At 50.2% G+C, this 9197-nt stretch overlaps 1 protein-coding gene across 1 annotated transcript in view; it reads left to right on the top strand.

The window, feature by feature from the left end:
• The first annotated feature begins 8267 nt into the window (after positions 1–8267).
• NMNAT3 (nicotinamide nucleotide adenylyltransferase 3) overlaps positions 8268–9197 on the top strand; it is a 70808-nt gene continuing 69878 nt past the window's right edge. The window contains exon 1 of the mRNA XM_034782104.1: positions 8268–8362. The gene's annotated coding sequence lies outside the window, so the exon portion shown is untranslated. The remainder of the gene's footprint in view (positions 8363–9197) is intronic.

Here is a 9197-nt window from a genome sequence, read left to right as displayed (position 1 = left end):
AACTCACATGGCAGCACGTTCTATCTCCGCTGTTGTTGTGATGACATGAACCTCTTGGCTGCACTTATCCGGTTTCCCCAAAGAGGTGTGAACAATCATGGAGGACCTTCCCTTTGAAGGTACAAAGCTCTTTGTGGAAAAGATAGATGCTTCTCTCCACACTTTAAAAGATTCCAGGGCTACTCTTTGATTGCTCAGAATCTATTCACCTGGGCAGAAGAGAAAGTATAGTCCTGAGCCTTCATTCAGGCTTGTCACAATATTCATCCCAACCCTCGTATGAACCCCAAAGAAAGAAGTCCAGCTTCTCCAAATGGAAATCTTTGGGCCCTCAACCTACTTCTTTGCAGCCATCCACTTCAAAACAACACTTTTGACAGGTTGGCCCGGGTGCCATCAGACCACCCTCTTCAATACCATCCAATGCTGAAATCCCCTAAAATCCCTATGAATGCCTTCTCGCCCCATTCCACAGCACCTGGGAACAGATAACTTCTGACAAATGGGCACTGGAAATTATTTGAGTTGGGTACTGTGACATTGCACCCTGTATTCTTCAGAGTGGTATGGTTATGATATGATTATGCTGCATCTTTTACAAGATATGTCTTGATGGATGTCATTGGAAAAGTTATGATTTGCTGAATATGATTATCCTATTTGTATGCATGTATCATTTTTGTATCTAAAGTTATGAATATTGACTATGTATCTGCATTTCAAATGTAGTTACACCTGGGTGACACCCACTAGGCAAGATGCATCCAGTCTAGATAGCTGAGTGTGAAGGACCTATTCAAGGTAATGAGTCATTAGGGAAAACAATAGGCCTTAGAAGGTTATCCCCCACCTGGTGAGCCTTCCTGAGAATGCTCCAGACAGCCTATGAATAATGGCTGCTATGACTCATCAAGCCATGAAAGGACATATGATCAGGGGGATGAGGTGGATGAGGCTTTCTTCCCGCAACTAACAGAAGTTTCTAGATCGCAGGCCCTGGTTCTCGTGGGAGACTTTAATCATCCTGATTATCTGCTGGGAGAGCAATACAGCAGTACACAGACAATTCAGGAAGTTTTTGGAAAGTGTAGAGGACAATTTCCTGGTGCAAGTGCAACTAGGGGCAGAGCTTTTCTTGACCTGCTGCTCACAAACAGGGAAGAATTAGTAGGGGAAGCAAAAGTGGATGGGAACCTGGGAGGCAGTGACCATGAGATGGTCAAGTTCAGGATCCTGACACAAGAAGAAAGGAGAGCAGCAGAATACGGACCCTGGACTTCAGAAAAGCAAACTTTGACTCCCTCAGGGAACAGATGGGCAGGATCCCCTGGGAGAATAACATGAAGGGCAAAGGGGTCCAGGAGAGCTGGCGGTAATTTAAAGAATCCTTATTGCGGTTGCAGGAACAAACCATCCCAATGTGTAGAAAGAATAGTAAATATGGCAGTCGACCAGCTTGGCTTAACAGTGAAATCCTTGCTGACCTTAAACGCAAAAAAGAAGCTTACAAGAAGTGGAAGATTGGACAAATGACCAGGGAGGAGTATAAAAATATTGCTCAGGCATGCAAGAGTGAAATCAGGAAGGCCAAATCACACTTGGAGTTGCAGCTAGCAAGAGATGTTAAGAGTAACAAGAAGGGTTTCTTCAGGTATGTTAGCAACAAGAAGAAAGTCAAGGAAAGTGTGGGCCCGTTACTGAATGAGGGAGGCAATCTAGTGACAGAGGATGTGGAAAAAGCCAATGTACTCAATGCTTTTTTTGCCTCTGTCTTCACAAACAAGGTCAGCTCCCAGACTGCTGGACTGGGCAGCACAGTATAGGGAGGAGGTGACCAGCCCTCCGTGGAGAAAGAAGTGGTTCAGGACTATTTAGAAAAACTGGATGAGCACAAATCCATGGGGCCGGATGCGCTGCATCCGAGGGTGCTAAAGGAGTTGGCGGATGTGATTGCGGAGGCATTGGCCATCATCTTTGAAAACTCACGGCGATCAGGGGAGGTCCTGGACGACTGGAAAAAGGCTAATGTAGTGCCCATCTTTAAAAAAGGGAAGAAGGAGGATCTGGGGAACTACAGGCCAGTCAGCCTCACTTCAGTCCCTGGAAAAATCATGGAGCAGGTCCTCAAGGAATCAATTATGAAACACTTAGAGGAGAGGAAAGTGATCAGGAACAGTCAGCATGGATTCACCAAGGGGAAGTCATGCCTGACTAACCTAATTGCCTTCTATGATGAGATAACTGCTCTGTGCATGAGGGGAAAGCAGTGGATGTGTTATTCTTTGACTTTAGCAAAGCTTTTGATACAGTCTCCCACAGTATTCTTGCCGCCAAGTTAAAGAAGTATGGGCTGGATGAATAGTCTGTAAGGTGGATAGAAAGCTGGCTAGATCGTCGGGCTCAATGGGTAGTGATCAATGGCTCCATGTCTAGTTGGCAGCCGGTTTCAAGCGGAGTGCCCCAAGGGTCGGTCCTGGGGCCGGTTTTGTTTAATATCTTTATTAATGATCTGGAGGATGGTGTGGACTGCACTATCAGCAAGTTTGCAGATGACACTAAACTGGGAGGCGTGGTAGATACACTGGAGTGTAGGGATCGGATACAGAGGGATCTAGACAAATTAGAGGATTGGGCCAAAAAAAACCTGATGAGGTTCAACAAGGACAAGTGCAGATTCCTGCACTTAGGATGGAAGAATCCTATGAACTGCTACAGACTAGGGACCGAATGGCTAGGTAGCAGTTCTGCAGAAAAGGATCTAGGGGTCACAGTGGACGAGAAGCTGGATATGAGTCAACAGTGTGCTCTTGTTGCCAAGAAGGCTAACGGCATTTTGGGCTGTATAAGTAGGGGCATTGCCAGCAGATCGAGGAACGTGATCGTTCCCCTTTATTTGACATTGGTGAGGCCTTATCTGGACTACTGTGTCCAGTTTTGGGCCCCACACTACAAGAAGGTTGTGGAAAAATTGGAAAGAGTCCAGCGGAGGGCAACAAAAATGATTAGGGGTCTGGAGCACATGTCTTATGAGGAGAGGCTGAGGGAACTGGGATTGTTTAGTCTCCAGAAGAGAAGAATGAGAGGGGATTTGATAGCTGCTTTCAACTACCTGAAGTGGGGTTCCAAAGAGGATGGAGCTCGGCTGTTCTCAGTGGTGGCAGATGACAGAATAAGGAGCAATGGTCTCAAGTTGCAGTGGGGGAGGTCTAGGTTGGATATTAGGAAACACTATTTCACTAGGAGGGTGGTGAAGCACTGGAATGCGTTACCTGGGGAGGTGGTGGAATCTCCTTCCTTGGAGGTTTTTAAAGCCCGGCTTGACAAAGCCCTGGCTGGGATGATTTAGTTGGGAATTGGTCCTGCTTTGAGCAGGGGGTTGGACTAGATGACCTCCTGAGGTCCCTTCCAACCCTCATATTCTATGATTCTATGATCAGACTACATGCCACTGAACTCCATTTTGGGTACCTGTATTTTTCCGCAAACTGGTGTGGGAACTAAATTGAAACAAAGGGTTCCCACCATATGGAAAGGCCAGGGGCGGCAGGTTTGTATAATTTTTGGTGGTGCCCAGAACGGGTCCAAGTCCCCCCGCCCACACACAGACCTGCCTTGTAAGCCAATATATATATATTAAAATAATGTAAAAATGGACTGGAAACAGTAAGCGTTTAACAGTTTCCTTGTTAAACAGTTTCTGGCTGGGGATGCAGGCTCTAGGGTGGGGCTTGGGATGAGGGGTTTGGGGTGTGGGAGGGGGCTCAGGGCTAGGGCAGAGGGTTGGGGTGTGGGGGGATGAGGGCTCAGGCTGGGGATGAGGGGTTTGGAGTGTGGGAGGGGCTCAGGGCTAGGGCAGAGGGTTGGGGGTGGATGAGGGCTCGGGCTGGGGATGAGGGGTTTGGAGTGTGGGAGGGGCTCAGGGCTAGGGCAGAGTGTTGGGGTGATGGCTGTGGGGTGGGGCCAGGGATGAGGGGTTCACGGTGCAGGAGGGGTCTCAGGGTGGGGCAGAGGGTTGGGCTGCAGGAGGGTGAGGGCTCTTGCTGGGGGTGCAGGTTCTGGGGTGGGGCTGGGGATGAGGAGTTTGGGGTGCAGGCAGGCTGCCCCGGGGCTGGGGCCAGAGAGGAGGACTCCACAGTCCCCCCAGCCCTCTCCCGCTCTGGCAGCACACTCATCCAGCACCATCACTGCATGTGCTCCTAGAGGCCGGGCCCCTCTCAGGTCCAGGAAGTCCCCTCACCTCCCCTATAGTGGGTGCTGGGGGGGGGAGGGGGCTGCCATCACATGTGGGCTCCTTCCCTGCTGCAGCCTGCTGCCACTCACCGTAGCCTCATGGGGGATGGAGCTGCCACTTACCCAGCGTGGGGCAGGAGTGGTGGCTGCAGGTGGGGTGGGGGCATGGGTCACACGGTCGGACACTCACCCAAGCCCCAGAAGCTGCTCAGGTGAGGTTCAGACTCCATCTTCTGGACCTCCCATCAGCATCGTTTCCCAGTGGGTGTAGGGGAGGGGAGGGCTGCCAATCATGTATGCGCTTCCTTCCCCTCCTCCCTCTGAAGGTGCAGCAGCCGCCTCAGCCTGCCACCAGTGCTGCTCTTGTGTTGTAGGCAGCAACGGGTGGCAGTGGCAAGGGAGTGTAGTGCAGAGCTGCAGGATAGTTTCCCGCTTGAGGCAGGGATGCTCTGGGGCCCAGGAGAGGCACACCGGGGGCGGCAGATGGGGGCCAGGGGATGTTCCGGAGGAGGCATGGGAGGCGGGGTGGCAAGCAGGACTAGGGGAGAGACCCGGCTCCGAACATTGGTGGAGTTGGGCTCCTGGGCCCTGAATATTCCTGGAGCCCAGGCACCCCGGGCCTATACAACTTACAGCCCCTAGGAAAGGCTATATAAGGTGGGAAGTGACATCATCTGCTGTTCTTTACTCCCCCACAACTGAATACCTAAGAGAAGCTCCGGAAGAAAAGGACTTGGAACAGGGGTGGGGAGCCCAAGCTGCAAAGCAAGTGTAGCTTGTGCCTTGAGAATCTGCAAGCCTGCTTGTATTATCAGTCAGGGTGAGAAACTGCTAATTCAGAAACAATCTATCTAGTATGTTAGGCTTAGTTTGAGATTTTGTTTATTTGCTAGGTAATCTGCTTTGATCTGTTTGCTATCACTTATAAATTACTTAAAATCTATCTTTTGTAGTTAATAAACTTGTTTTTGTTTTATTTAAACCAGTGTGCCTTTGAGCGAAGTGTCTGGGGACAAATCTCAGATTGGTTAACACAAGCATATTGTGCATCTCTTTCTCACATTGAGGGGAGGGCGAACTTTATGAGCTTACTTTGTACAGCTCTCTGTACAGTGTAAGATGGTACAATTTTGGCTTTATACTCCAGTGGGGGTGGGGGGTGCATGCCTGGGAGGTGGGGGTTATCTTGCTGTAACCTCTCTATTGTTGGTTCATGCAGTGGCTGGTCAGAGAGCCTGCATGTAATTGAATGAAGTTGGATGTGTTCCTGCCTATGTGAATGCTGGTGGGAGTGTAGGATCAGGAGTGGTCTATAGCTTATCACAGCAACACAGTGAGAGAGTGAGCCCAGGCTGGTGAGTCAGAGGGCTAGGTGGTACCCCAGTTCCAGGTGGCACCCCAGGGGGGACCCATTACATGTACTCCATCCATTTCACCTCTCTCCCCCAACCAAACACCTTTCTCTGTCCCTGTCCAGGAACTCGTCTCATGAGAGCCTATTATGACAAGAGATAGACCATCTCCTCAATGTAGGAGCCATAGAACCAGTGCCCCTAAATCTAGGAGGCACAAGCTTTTACTCTCACTATTCCTGATACCCAAGAAAAAGAGAGGTTGGAGACCCATAATAGATCTCAGAGTGCTCAACAAATTTGTCAAGGCTCAGAGGTTCGAGATGGTCACTTTGGTGATGATCGTTCCAGTGTTAGAAAAAGGAAACAGGTTCATGGCCCTCGACCTCCAAGATGCTTACTTCCACTTTTCAGTCATACCAGGTCACAGAAGATACCTCAGATTCACACTCGGCCAGGACCACTACCAGTACAGGACACTCCCTTTTGGACTCTCATTGGCCCCCAGAGTATTGTCCAAAGTCCTCTCTGTGGTGGAGACCCACCTACTTTCCCAGGGCATTATGATCTACCCTTATCTGCACGATTCACTCCTCAAGGTATGTTATCCATCAAAATCAGGAAGTCAAGAGCTAATATTTCTAATGTATAAAAACAAATGGGGGGAAAACCCCTAAAAAACAAGTAAAATCCAAAAAAACCTTTCAGATTTTATATATTCTAAAACATCAGAAAAAAGGCATAACCCAATTTTTTCCATGTAGGTCTCCTTTAAACAATGTGAAATTAATCCCTTTTGCATAAATTACAAAATAATATCTATAACTTCAGCTTCATGACTAAATTTTTATTTATATTAATTAAATTGAGATATCACCAGATTGGTATAGGAGAGAGGCAAATTTGAATGTAGAAAAAGAGGCAGTTGACAGGTAGAATGGGGCGGGATAGAAAGGCAGAATGGGTAAATGTTTTTTATTTTTAAATTTAAACCAAATAAATTGCCCCGTTAGTAAACATTCTAAAGGAAATAAAGAATAGTTCTAAATGCTAAACACTAAATTTTAGTACATATAAAACTCAAATGTCTATAGCTATTATCTTCATAAGTGTTATTTTTTATAAATATTGAGATCTGATCACTAGAAGTACACCTTATCCACTTTTTATATAAAAGGTATTAAACAGGAGACAGGACAATGCAATTCTGAAATGTTCACATTGTATGTTACAGGTTGCACTATATGCTTTGTATTGGAAATCTTAGCGCTTATGCAAAGGACAGCAAAGTACTGTATAAAAGTTAATACTTTGCTCTTTCCCATGCTTCCAAGGTGTGATTGTCTGAGTTGCTGCCCATCATGAATCATATTTGATATAGATAAATGACAAGGAATGTGACTGTGTGTGTGCAATAAGCTATTCGGAAAAATCACCAGTTCAGCTAGGAAAACCAAGAGACATCCTGGGATGAAAGAGCATCTCAATGGTAAATGTATTCAATGACAATGACCTCATACAAAAAGGGATGTTGAATTTAGACCCCAAAAGGGAAGCTGCTGTTGTTTTGGGAAGACACTAGACTGCCCTTACAGGTTCTGTACTTATGAAGTGTAAAAGTTGCATGATCCTGCTGACTAGGAAGGGAGGGAGGTGAACACCTTCCCCCAGACAGAAACGTAAGAGGAACCAGGACTCCATTCCCCCTTCCCCACATTCATATATGCAAAAAGACCTGTCTGGCTGTGTTAGGGGGCCTCTGGGCACAAACTCTCCACACCCAGCAAATGCTACAGTGCTGCTGATGGGGGATCTGTGAAGCAGCCAGAGCTGCTACCAAACTCTCTGCCGGGACTCTGATCTTCCCCAATGATTCTTGCTACATTTTGAGACATTGGCTTCTCTGGCCTTTTGGAGCCCCCCAGGAGAGGTAGGAGGCATGGCCTTTTTCTCCCCATCCACACCCCATTCAATCTACCCCATGTAAAGGCAGACGGTGTGGAAGGGTGAGGGAGGTTAAAGGAGACTAGTAGCAAGTGGCTCCCTTCCTGTAGTGCTTCAAACGTACAGCCCTATTACAAGGAGCAGAGAACTTCAGGGAAGAGTCCTGCCCCTTTCAAAGGTGACCCTTTGAGGGAACTTAAAGGGCAGGTAGCTCATTTAGAGGAGTAAAATCGCTCAGGTCATATACTGGATAAGTAGAGTAGCCAAGTAAAAGTGTCAGCTCTCATTCCTTGATGAGGGTGAGGTGGGAGCATTCCCTGGGGTTGGGGGGGTCTCCCTTGGCTTGTATGGGGAGAATCTCCCCAGGACATGGGATGAGAGCTCTCTCGATATGGGGGGGGCAGGTAACCTCTCTAGCTGTATATCTTGCTTTAGTAGTGGGTGTTTGCAGGAGTGGGGAGGGTGTTCCCTATAGGGATGTCTCCCTCAATAGCTGGGTGTATGAGGGGTTCACTGGGGGAAGTGTGGGATGTGAATGGAGGGAAGGACTCCTTGGAGGAAGTGGGGTAACTGGGGGGGAGTGCATACGGTAGGAGGAAAGGCTCCCCGCGGTGCGGTGGTCGCTGGGGGGTAAGATGTGGACACGTATGAGAGAGGTCACAAGTGGATATGTGGGCGGCAGAACGCCCGGGAGGGGGGGTTACGACGCTCTCGGCGTTGCGGCTCCGGGCCCGCCCCAAGCCCCGCCCCGCCTCGGCCCGTCCGGAGGAAGGAGGCGGTGGCTGGGGGCGGGCGCGTCCGACGTGGCTGACGCTGACCCCGAGCCCCCGCAGCGGGTAAGGGGGGAAAGGGGATGGAGGCGGCCCTTCCCCACCTCAACGGGGCCTGGACCCTAACTTGGGCCCGGCCCGGGCTCTCCCACCCGGGCGGGCTCTCGTGCGCGCCTAGTCCCGGGTGACCCGCGTGCCCGCGCTTGTTGCGAGCTGCACCCACCCCCACCCTGTATATCCCGGGCGGCGGCGGGGACGGGCCCATCTCCGCGCTGCCCCACGCCGAGCGCGCTGGCAGGGCCCGAGCGCCTGCGGCCCCAGCCAGCTGCGATGGGCACCTCTGCGCCGCGGGCCCTGCCTAGGCGAAGGGCTGGTCAATGTCAGTTCAAAGTAACTTCCCGTCCAGGCCAGGCTCCGTTCCCGGCCATGTGAACGCCAGGCTGCTCTGGGAGGCACAGCACCTTCCTGGACATCTGCATGCCCATGAGTTGGGACATAGATTTGTAGATTCTAGGACTGGAAGGGACCTCAAGAGGTCATGGAGTCCAGTCCCCTGCCCGCATGGCAGGACCAAATACTGTCTAGACCATCCCTGGTAGACATTTATCTAATCTACTCTTAAATAGCTCCAGAGATGGAGATTCCACAACCTCCCTAGTAGGGTTACCATACGTCCGGATTTTCCCGGACATGTCCGGCTTTTGGGGGCTCAAATCCCCGTCTGGGGGGAAATCCCCAAAAGCCGGGCATGTCCGGGAAAATCGGGAGGGCTCGGCCGGGGCCTCTTTGGCCGGGGCTGCGGGGCCAGGGCCATGGTGCCGTGCCGGGCCGGGGTCGCAGTGCCGGGCCGGGGTGGTTATCTGACCACCGACAGATCGGAAGAGCGTCGGTGGTCAGATAA

This window comes from Trachemys scripta, chromosome 9, assembly GCF_013100865.1.
Source record: "Trachemys scripta elegans isolate TJP31775 chromosome 9, CAS_Tse_1.0, whole genome shotgun sequence".
In the NCBI taxonomy this organism is placed as follows: Eukaryota; Metazoa; Chordata; order Testudines; family Emydidae; genus Trachemys; species Trachemys scripta.
The sequence above is the reverse complement of the archived record's forward strand: the minus strand, read 5'-3'. Positions and strand labels throughout refer to the sequence as shown.